The sequence below is a fragment of the Podarcis erhardii genome (assembly GCF_964252035.2).
Source record: "Podarcis erhardii genome assembly, chromosome: 9".
Classification (NCBI taxonomy): Eukaryota; Metazoa; Chordata; class Lepidosauria; order Squamata; family Lacertidae; genus Podarcis; species Podarcis erhardii.
In genome coordinates, this window is record NC_138512.1 from 68,795,277 (window position 1) to 68,807,309 (window position 12,033).

Genomic DNA, 12,033 nt, shown 5'->3' on the forward strand with positions numbered 1-12,033 from the left:
AACTTGCTGCTTCTGTCTGTTGCATAATCCAGGATGAATATGAGAGATCGCCTCCTTTTTATCTTACCCAGGCAGCAATAAAAGTGCTAGTGTCAGATGCTGGGTGGCGGTTGCTCATGAGTAACCAGGCAGGACTCCGACCTGTCTTTTACAGGTTTTATTGTGCAAACTATTTACAGTCCAGATTCACAAGGTTCATGTCCATCTTAGTCACTTGCAGAATCCAGGAGTAGCACCTTCCGGTTCCCCCCCAACATAAGAACTTAGACACCCCAAACCTCCGTCTCCCCTCCTTGGGCTTCACCCCTCTGCGCAAACTGGGCGACGGAAGTGGCGTGTGTGCCTCCTGGACAACCAGGCTAGGTGAGGCGCTTGGGCTCTCAGCAGCATCTTCGAGCCCTCCTCACTTGGCTGGGCCCTTCCCACTCTTCTCCACTGGAAGTGTGGCTTTTCCCACTGCTGGACGAGGAACTGCTCCTCAGAAGTTTCTGCGGCTCCCTGTATCCCAATGGTGTCCCTGCCTCCCTCCCCTGTTCCGATGGCAGTCCCCTGACACCTAGCACCTTTGCAAAGCTAAGCAGGATCTGGTCCGGTTTCAAACTGGATGGGGGACAACATGCTGAGATTCCTGCATTGCAGGGGGTAGGACTAGGTCCTTTATTCAATGTCTCTTCCAACTCTGCAATTACACTAATGCTGTGGGATGCACCATAGAAGCACTAGAATAGAGACCCAGCTGGTGGCAACCACAAACTATTGCTTGGTAGTCGGGATGCAAGAAGGTGTGGCTTTTTCATTCCATTCCGTATTTGTCTTATGCAGCACTGTTTCAATTCCACTGCATTATGCCTTCCATCAAGAACTATGTTATTTGTCTGTTTGCTGTGGTGAAATGATGTAACTTACACAATTCATGGTGTAAATTACATTGCCAATATGTTACTCCAATCCATTCATTTCAGTGCAAAGGAAATGCAATGCATTTTAAAGCTGAGGCCATTGTTCTTCAGTGTCTGATAGCTAGATTTCTCTAAACAGGGCTTGATTGTCTGTACAACTTCATAGAATTTACAAGGAAGGTAGAAACTGGCTTGAGAATTTCAACTTTTGGTAGAGAAGCTTCTGCAATGAATGTAAGGTCATGCAAAGTACAGTTGTGCCTTGGTTCTCAAACACCTTGGTACTTCTACATTTTGGCTCCCGAATGCCAAAAACCCGGAAGTGAATGTTCCGGTTTCCGAACATTTTCCGGAAGCCAAATGTCCAGCGTTGCTTCTGCTTGAGTGCGGAAGCTCCTGCAGCAAATTGGAAGCCACACCTTGGTTTTTGAACGGTTTTGGGAGCCAAATGCACTTCTGGAATGGATTGTATAAGAAATAAAGACTGTATAAGCAACCTTTGCATATGTTTACTCAGTAGATTGTATTTGGCTTCCGCTAGTCATTGGGGGTTGAAGAGCTCTGAAGCTGCAGTCGAAGTGGTCTGGGAGTTCACGTTTGACCAGTCAGTCAATACATGAAAACAAATCCGTTCCCACCCAAATATGAGCCAATAGTTGGATCTGGTGCTGTTCTCTGCCTCTGCTTTGGAGACAGCATGCCTCTGAATACCCATTGTTATAAATTGCAAGTGAGGAGAGCCTTCTTGTATGGAGGTCTTGCTTCTGGGCTCCCAGCAGGCCACTGTGAGAACAGGGTGTCAGGATTCACAGAATGCTGTGTGAGATAGTAAGTCTGCAGGCTTGAGTTTGCTAGCTGATGCAATCAGCCAGCAATACTTTCTATGGAAGTGCTGAGTCAGAAAGTCTCAGCAGTAATGTGCTGTCAGTTGATTGGCTGTCCTCGGTTTAAAAGGGAAACCTGTCCAGCAGTAAGCGTGGTGGTGTAGAAGAGTGTGGTCATAGAGAGAGAGAGAGAGAGAAAGGTTTTCCTATTTGCCTTAAGGTACAGCCAGGTACTCTGTTTGACTGTATGAACTGCTTGTGTATTATAGCTTGTAGATATTTGTATATATAGTAAAGGTAAAGGGACCCCTGACCATTAGGTCCAGTCATAGCCGACACTGGGGTTGCGGTGCTCATCTCGCTTTATTGGCCGAGGGAGCCGGCGTACAGCTTCCGGGTCATGTGGCCAGCATGACTAAGCTGCTTCTGGCAAACCAGAGCAGTGCACTGAAACGCTGTTTACCTTCCCGCCGGAGCGGTACCTATTTATCTACTTGCACTTTGACGTGTTTTCAAACTGCTAGTTTGGCAGGAGCAGGGACTGAGCAATGGGAGCTCACCCCATCATGGGGATTCGAACCGCCGACCTTCTGATTGGCAAGCCCTAGGCTCTATGGTTTAACCCACAGCGCCACCTGCGTCCCTACTGGCCGCAGTAGTGGCATACATAAATAACCTTTTTCAACACTTGGGAATTTCAGTCTGAATTCTCCCCAACAGAAAGGACTCTGGGTTTTTTGGGGAAAGTCCTTTTAAACATTTTTCTCAATTCGTTATGGATCATTTTCCAATACTCTTTTACCCTTTTACAAGTCCTCTACATATGCAACCTCTTTGCGTTTCCAGCACTTACCTGATTCAGTCATATTGCTTTTCTTTTCTTCTTATGACTTTCTTCTGAGATGATATGCATAGGATTTGGCTTGCAAAAAAGAACTGGGACAAAGTTTTAGTGGGTTCCCCCCCCCTCCCATAATCACACTATATGTGTTAATTAGCATATAGACGCCAGAATTTCTGTGTTATCACTAACTACTGTGGCTGCTGTTCTGCGTATTCTTTGCTTCATTTCCCTCCTGACCTCACTGTTTGCAATCCCCCATTCCCCTCAAGCCATGCACATATAAACGAGTAACTGAGGATAACACTTTATGCGCCAGAGGAAGCAGGGCTGCGCTCTGCAAAAGCTTATGCCATCATGCATTTGTTAGCCTTTTAAAGTGTCGCAAGCCTCTTGTTTGTTTCGGCTGCGACAGCCTAACAGGGCTGCTCCTCTGGGAATTGTGTAAAGTTAAACAACGTACGAGATCTGTGTGCAATCCTCTTCCGCTATAAGTCTGCCAGTGAACTTTTGCAAGCTTTTCTGGCGCTGTTAACGTCTCCCAACTTTGCAAAGCATCTAAGTGAACGAAAGGCTTGTCAGAATCCATCAATCCGAGAGGGAAGTCTAGTGGCTTAAGAAGAAACGCTGAAGGCAACTTAGTTATCCGATCAGTAATGGTTTACTGATCTAGTTTGGCTGATAATTATCTGGAAGTATGGCTTCCTGAGCAAGCGGAATAAATGCTCTGGCAATGTGAAAATTCAGGGCTCACGAGTGTATAAGTTTCCCTTGCTTTCCTGCAGAGCCATCTTTCATTGCAGATACTATGCCCTTCTAAAAAATGTTCTTTAGAAGCAACCTGCTTAGCCTAAAAGAGAAGTGTAGGAATTGCATGTATATCAGATGCATATCATGAGCAATCTATTCTCATTTTTAGGATGCATCAAAATGAGCACAGCCAGTGTGGTGTCCTGGGCAGAATGCTGGGCTTTGACTCAGCTGATTTGGGTTCAAATCCCTGTTTGGCCACAACTCTTGTTAGCCAGAAAGATAATTGACCTGCCTGAGAAAAAGGGGTGGTGGTGGAAAAATGATGTGTAGACCTTGTGAGCTGCTCGGAGGAAGAATGCAATTCAAAAACATTTTTTTTTTTTTTGGCATGGCTTTTTCATGAATAGAGGCAAAGGCCAAACAGTAGTGGTTGAGCGTTTTGTGTGTGTTTTGCAATACATTTGTTTTGAGAGAAGACTCTCCTTCAAGCATGAAATGTGAGCTGGATTTCTAGCTGGGTGGTGGAAGAGCAGGGCTTGCGGCCCTGGGTATTTCCTAGCTCCCGGGACTAGGAAAAGCCAAATAAGTTATGCAAAACATGTGGGATGATCTGCTCTATCCTGTAGGGTGCAACTCTGTGCACATGCAGGTGAAGTATCTCCATAGGGAATGTATATGTATATGTATATGTATATGTATATGTATGCTTTTTATTAGCTTATTATTACAACACAAACACACACAATGAACAGACCTTAAAAAAATACAGATACAAAACAAATAATAAATGTATATCCCTATTTCAATTCTTTTTTTTTTTTAAAAAAATTAACAATCCAATCCAATCACATTGAATGTTACAAATTACACAAATACATATCAACTAGTCCAAATATTCTGCCTAAATTATAATTTTTTTGTTGGGTATTTCAATTCTTATTCTTTTCTAATTGGCTTCCTTCGTCCTCAACGCGGGTCTAATTTCATATTTGGTAAACTGTTTCTTTCTCATTTCCTTTGCCCTACCTTTCTCTATATTTTATACTTTCACACCGTATTTCGTTTTGCAGAAATTACTCAAAGCAAGTCCAGGTATTGATTTTAGGACACTGCTTTTTTAGGTAATCTCTATATTTTCCCCATTCTTTTTGGAATTTTTGTCCTCTAATTGTATCCGTCATTTTGGCCAATTCAAGGTAGTCAAATAATTTTTCTTGCCATTCTTTTTTTTTGTTGGTACTATCTCTTTTTCCTTTTTTTTTTTGCAATTAAGATTTTTGTTGCTGATGTTGCATACAGGAATATTCTCTTATTTACACTTGCAATGTTGGAGTCTAATATGCCCAGCAGAAAAGCTTCTGGGTTTTTTTTATTTATTATAAAGGTTTGTTTAAATATTTTCTTCAGCTCTTCATATACCACATCCCAGAAGCTCTTAATTTTATTACAGGTCCACCACATGTGTAGCAGCGTCCCCTATGCTTGATTACACCTCCAACACATTTTGGATTTTGTTTTATACATTTTGAATATTTTGCTAGGTGTTATGTTCCATCTATAAAACATCTCTAGAAAATTTTCCTTTATGGCGTCGCCATAGGGAATCTCTTGCGTCTTCACCCTTGTCAGCCACACATTCCTTGCGCTGGGTGAAGAAGAAATGGCTAAATATGCCAATTTTGGTTCCTCTCGGTTTCATGCTTCTCCAGCCTTAAGTTCATTTTTCCACATTTCCACATCAGTTTGTGATTTCTCCCCCCACCCCCAAAAAAAATTCTGCTGAAAATTTCAACTGCATTTTAGTGAGAATTTCTCCTCCTATATACATTTTTATATGCAATTTTACTAGTTACTAGTTTTAAATAGTGAGTAGTTGTTGTTTTTTTAAGGGACGCGGGTGGCGCTGTGGGTTAAACCACAGAGCCTAGGATTTGCCAATCAGAAGGTTGGCGGTTTGAATCCCTGCGGCGGGGTAAGCTCCCGTTGTTCTGTCCCTGCTCCTGCCAACCTAGCAGTTCGAAAGCATGTCAAAGTGCAAGTAGATAAATAGGTACCACTCCGGCGGGAAGGTAAACGGCGTTTCCGTGCGCTGCTCTGGTTCGCCAGAAGCGGCTTAGTCATTCTGTCCACATGACCCGGAAGCTGTACGCCGGCTCCCTCGGCCAATAAAGCGAGATGAGCGCCGCAACCCCAGAGTCGGTCACGAGTGGACCTAATGGTCAGGGGTCCCTTTACCTTTTAGTTTTTTTAAAAAGTTTATGTCAATTGTATTATCTGCTTTAAATTTTGTTATCTTGTCTGGTGTTGCTGTGGTCTAAGGACTAAGGCAAAGAAAGTTGAGTCTGGTCAATGCAGATCTCCATGCAGATCTTGCTTCGTTGTGGGAGAGCATCATGAGGAAAGTGGCTTCAGCATGGCTTGTGTGTGTGTGTGTGTGTGTGTGTGTGTGTGTGTGTGGTTTGAAGCAGTTCAGCTCTCTGCATTTCATCCTGTTACTAGGTAGGAGAGCAATCACAGGAAGTGGCCTTGCTGTGGGTTGGTGTGTTCGTCATTTCGATGCTTCTCTACAAGCAGCTCAGCTCTCTCCTCAAAGTATCATTTTTCTTCTCTCATCATATACCAGAACCTGGGACCATCCAAAGAGGCTGAATATTGGACAATTCAGGACAGGCAAAAGAAAACATAAGTTCACACAGTGCACAGTTAAAACTATGGAATTTCCTTTCACAAGAGGTAATGATGGCCACCAACTTGGACACAGCGTTAGAAACTCAGATATCTAAGCTAGGCAGCAAATGGCTCCTTGAACCAGGGCTACAGTCGCCCAAAACAGAATGCCTAGTTGCCATTTCGGGGCCAGATGTCTCAAAAATAAGATTTTTCAATGCAACTTTTGGGTTCCTGAAATTTGTTTGGATTGTGCAGATAAAATACAGTGGTACCTCGGGTTAAGTACTTAATTTGTTCCAGAGGTCCATTATGAAACTGTTCTTAACCTGAAGCACCAGGTTGCTAATGGGGCCTCCTGCTGCCGCCGGAGCACGATTTCTGTTCTCATCCTGAAGCAAAGTTCTTAACCCGAGGTAATATTTCTGGGTTAGCAGAGTCTGTAACCTGAAGCGTATGTAACCTGAAGCGTATGTAACCTGAGGTACCACTGTACGGTGGTACCTCTGGTTGTGAATGGGATCCATTCCAGAGGCCCGTTCGCAACATTAAAAGAGCACAACCTGCTTGTGTGCTTGTGCGAAGCGCGATTTGGTGCTTGTGTGCATGTGCGAGCAGCAAAACCCGGAAGAAACTCTTTCCGGTACTTCCGGGTCACTGCGGGACATAACCTGAAAGAACGTAACATGAAGCAAACGTAACATGAGGTAGGACTGTATCACAGACAGAATTCTACAGGATGTGTGTGAAAACAGCAAAGGTCCGAGGATCCCCCAGGCACGCACCTCCAGATGGTGGAGATATTAGGCACTATCCTGGCACCCGGGAAACTTCACTCGGTCCCAAGTGGCTGATTGTTGTTGTTGTTTAGTCGTTTAGTCGTGTCCAACTCTTTGTGACCCCATGGACCAGAGCACACCAGGCACTCCTGTCTTCCACTGCCTCCCGCAGTTTGGTCAAACTCATGCTGGTAGCTTCGAGAACACTGTCCAACCATCTCGTCCTCTGCCGTCCCCTTCTCCTTGTGCCCTCCATCTTTCCCAACATCAGGGTCTTTTCCAGGGAGTCTTCTCTTCTCATGAGGTGGCCAAAGTATTGGAGCCTCAGCTTCAGGATCTGTCCTTCCAGTGAGCGCTCAGGGCTGATTTCCTTAGGAATGGATCAGTTTGATCTTCTTGCAGTCCACGGGACTCTGAAGAGTCTCCTCCAGCACCATAATTCAAGAGCATCAATTCTTCGGCGATCAGACTTCTTTATGGTCCAGCTCTAGTGCAAAATGTGCCTGGCCAATTTTGAACACTGCTTGGATGCCTTTAAAAGAGAATTATACAAAGGAAAAAAGCTGCTATGAACTATTATCCATGATGGCTATGTTTGCCTCAACTTTCGAAGACAGTATGCCTCTGAATACCAGTTGTTGAGAGTCATGGCTTGGAAGAGTGCACTCGCACTCAGGCCCATCTCATGGGCTTCCCATTGACCGCTATGAGACCAGGAGCTTTGACTAGATTGGCCTTTGTTCTTATGTTCCCATGTTGAGTGTGGAGAGAGGCTTGGAGAAGTCAAAGCTCTTGTTGCAGTGCAACTTTTGCTGTTTCAAGAGCGATAGAGGTGAACAGCCAGCAGGAGGTTTGCTCCACGTTGCTCTCCATGCTGTGTCAAAACTTTCCTGCCCTGCTGTTTTGTACAATCACCTGCTCTCGGTGCGACTAAGCAGAAAACACAGAGGGGTTTTTCCGTTTCCTTTGCGAGAGGCTAGAAGAGAGAAGTGCCAGCCAGCAGCCGTGTATCTGAAGCCTGGCCCCATGCGCTGCTTTTTTTCCTTTGCAAGAACAGAATCCATTTACAGGGAGCATCTGATTACCAATTACGAGCCTCCTTAATAGGAACATTTCCTGCAAGAGGAAGAAATATGCTTGGCTTTGTGTGCTGGGGCAGCCAGGAAGCGAGTCATTAAACGCTTAAGTGGAAGAAGAAGAAGAAGTTTGGAGGAGAAGGAAGGGAGGCATGAAGTGAGCATGGAGGAAAATTATTCCGATTATATCACTCTCTCCTCTAATCCACACGGATAGCCTAGCGCTGGAGCTGCACTTGCTGTGAAATTTAGAACAAACATGTTAAGAGGTTTCTGCTCATGCAGCTGAAATGAGAGAGGAGCAGAGAGCTACTGGGGAGGTGAGGGGGTGAATGGCTGTGTGGAGTTGTTAAAGGGGCTCAATGGCCTGGAAGGGGAATATTTCTCTGTCCTCCTACCCTTCACTACCGCACAGGGCTTAATTTGACATCCCCTGACATATTACAAATCGTATAATGTCCTGGTGCACAGAGGGCTGCTCCCTAAGCAGCAACTTAACTGATAAGGTCCCAGGTTCTCTCCCTCCCCACCCCTTCCTCTGCTTCCCTCTGCACGGTTTGCCTTATGATTTCGATTTGACTCGTCAGATACCACTAAACTGCTATTGGTTGCATTACATAACTGATACGGTAAACGCTCTTAACAAACTCCAAACTCCAGAGCATCTCTCTCAGCCTCCGTTCCCCACTCTTTTTAAAAAAATTATTTTCACAGTTAAACATTATCATCTCATAAGTATAAAAGAATAAACCACAACAAATAAAAAAATAAAAAAAAAAACATTTTCACACAATATTAAATCCACGTTTTAGGATTACTCAGATCCCTTGACTTCCCTCTATTCCCTCGCCTGGTTCTTTTATATTATCTTAATTAATACATGTCAATAATTTCCTTATCTTTATCTCCAAATTTAAACAGTCTCCTTACTATTACAAGTGTTTTTTTAAAAGCCTGCCACTGTATTAACTTCCTTACAATGCTTTTGTAGATTCACAATAAACATTTCCCACTCTGTTCCACACTCCTTATCCCAGTCTCGTCTGCTTCCACTTCACCAAGATTCTTCCAAGCTTCATAGAGGATCGTAGAATTGGAAAGGACCCCGAGGGTCATTGAGTCCAGTTCCCTTCAATCCAGGAATCTTAGCTAAAGCCTGTGCTGGGCCCGGGGTTAACCCGAGCAACACGGTCCAGGTCCGGTCCCGAATCCAAGGATTCCATGAGGAATCAGTCCAACAGGGCCAAGGCAGGAAACCAGGCAAGGACAGGTACAGGATCTAACATACAGCAATGTTGCTCCCACAACCTGGGCTGGGATCCAACAGCCTTTTATCTTTGTCGGGGTAAAGGCTGGTCCTGATCACCTGGTTACTCACGTCCCTGTCTCTCCCAAAGGCAAACACTCCTCCTGCGAGTACTCAGGTCTCTCCTTCTCTCAGACCTTAGTCTCTGCAGCTCGGGAGACGTTGGTGGGTTACTAGACCCAGAGGCCGCCTCAGCCTCCCCTGACCCAACCGGTAGTGGAGCAGCTGTAAGTGATGGCCCAGCTGAAGGCAACGAGGTAATCCCCGCATCTGGAGCCAGGGCAGGCTCAGGCCCCTGACACGGCTCAGCTGCTGCTTGTTGCAGGGAAACCTGTACAGACTGGGACTCTTCAAGATCAGGCCCCAGACTTGGTTCATATGATGCCTGAGGCAAAGGATCCTGTGCGGACTGAGACTCCTCCAGTTCTGAGTCCGAGCCCGAGTCCCAGGCCATCACAAAGCCAGGGCTTCCCAAGGTTTGGCTCTGCCATTCCCGTTAGCATATCCTGAGTGCCTTCCTCTTCAAAGTTAAACAAATACAGTGGTACCTTGGTTCTCAAACTTAATCCATTCTGGAAGTCCATTCCAAAACCAAAGCGTTCCAAAACCAAGGCACACTTTCCCTTAGAAAATAATGCAAAATGGATTGATCTGTTCCAAAAACAACCCCTAAAACAAAAATTTAACATGAATTTTGCTATCTTACGAGGCCATTGATTCATAAAAAAGCAATAAACAGTGTACTGTACTATAAAATAAATAAAACAGCATTGTAGATGATGAAAATTAAAATTTTTTTTCTTGCCTGCACTGATGATAGTCATTGTTTGGATGGGGGGGGGGGCTTTTATTCATTTCTGCAGTCACACAATCAATCAATCAATCAGTAGCTGAACTGGGATCTACACAGTCACAAAAACCAATTAACTGAAAAAGCCTCAAAACAAATAACGCAAAATAAATAGCAAAAACAAGAGCACCAGATATAAGCTCCAAATATCACCTCAGAACACTGCAATTGGAAACAGAAGGCTTGAATTACAATGGGGGGGGGGACACAAATTAGCAGTGCAACAGGAAACACAGGGGGACGCAACACGGAGCATGTTCTGCTTCCGGAAAAAAGTTTGAAAACCGAAACACCTACTTCTGGTTTTGCAGCGTTCGGGTTCCAAGTTGTTCATGAACTAAGCTGTTCAAAAACTGAGGTACCAGTGTACAGCCATGCAGGCTTTAACCCAGGGGTGGGAAATCTGTGACCCTCTGCATTCTGTTGGACCACAGCTACCATTGTCTCTAACCATTAGCTATGATAGCTGGAGCTGATGGGAGTTTGAGTCCAACAATATATGGGGAGTCAAATGTTCCCCACCTTGCTTTAGCTCCTGTGTCGGTTCCCCTCCCCTCTAGCATTTCAGCAGTTAAGCACTGGGTTGCAGGCTTTCCTTGTTTATCCTCCAGGCATGCCTCTGTCTTAGTTGTGGTGTTCCACAGAGTTTCTCTCTGGACTTATTGATCCAGAGTCAATCCTGCTTGGAATCATTCCTGCCTGGGCAGCATTTCAGCCTGCAAGGAAACCTGCTAACTCTCCTGTCTGTCTTCAGAGTTTTGCCAAAACACACACACACACACACACACACACACACACACACAACCAGCTCTAAAATTGAGGAATGAAGCTTTCAGTCTGATCAGACTGTCATTCTGTACTTTCATATCACAGACTTATCAGGGCAGTGTACGATGTTAAAACATAAAACACCCTTAAAAACCTAAAAAGTGACCGGCAAATTGAAAATGAAACAGCTGCAAAGGCCTGCTGGCCTGTTGGGGGCTGATCCTTAGACCTTTTGCATATAAAAGCATGCAGTTTACCGCTCGGCTGCAGTTCCCTATTCCGCTTAGAAACGTCTTTTTGCAAAAGCTGTCACAGCAAAGTAGTGCCGTAAAGTTATTTTTATTGTTTTTAGTTTGGAAAATCTATATACTGCTTTTAAAAAAATCAAAGTTGTTTACAAAAAGAGTAAAACAAGAACATTTTCAATGAAAAAAACGGCTATTTGAAATGTTCAAAATAGAATTAAAATCAGCGAGAAGCTAAAACCAGATCAAAGCATGCCAACATTCTACAGGATTGGCTTGCCCTAAAAAAAAAAAAGTATTTAGAAGGCACCAAAAAGAATACAGTGCCAGCTGTCAAGTGGCAGGGAGTTACGAAGTGCCGATGCTGCCCCACTAAACGATTGATTTTGTACAGATGTGGAACGAGTGGCACCTGTAACAGTTCTAGCTCTGCACTGTCACATATTTTTGCAAAACAGCTCTTTATCAGTTCCTCTTTCCCCCTCCCTTTAAAGCACACTTCTCTTTTAAATTGTTCTTTTTTGTGGTTTCCTAAACCGGGTTCTATTGGCCGGCTTTGTACGACATGGTAAGTGAAACCATGTGCAAAATGGCAGGCTCCCAGAGGGGAGTTCACAGACTCTTTGCTCCTTCTTTCTTGGTCGATTTTTGTTGTTTCCCCTTGTGTTGAGTTTTAGATTGTAAGCTCCTCGCAACTGGGATCTCTCCGAAGCACTGTTCTCAAGGGATGCATGCTGAATAAACAGCAATAATGAAAGAAGTTGTTGTGGTTCAAATGTGCATTGCAGCAACCCCTGAGAAACTAGCCAGGCAGAGTGGAGGGCAGAGAGATAGAGATAGATAGATAGATAGAGAGAGAGAGAGAGAGAGAAAGAAAAAAAGAAAGAAAGGGCGGGAGGGAGGGAGAAATAGCCCTCTTTTTAAAATTCTGGCTTCACCAGCAGAAATTCTAGCACCCACTCAGCAGGCGAAAACAACTGCTGAGCGAGCACACCAGCCAGCTGGCAAACCCAATAGTGTGATGT

The 12,033-nt window shown here is 44.4% G+C and overlaps 2 protein-coding genes across 2 annotated transcripts in view; one reads left to right on the plus strand and one right to left on the minus strand.

Annotated features, from left to right (window-relative positions):
* PRDM8 (PR/SET domain 8) overlaps positions 1-12,033 on the minus strand; it is a 147,453-nt gene that overhangs the window by 98,109 nt on the left and 37,311 nt on the right. The window lies entirely within an intron of this gene.
* Positions 1-12,033, plus strand: part of ANTXR2 (ANTXR cell adhesion molecule 2) — a 150,135-nt gene that overhangs the window by 23,139 nt on the left and 114,963 nt on the right. The window lies entirely within an intron of this gene.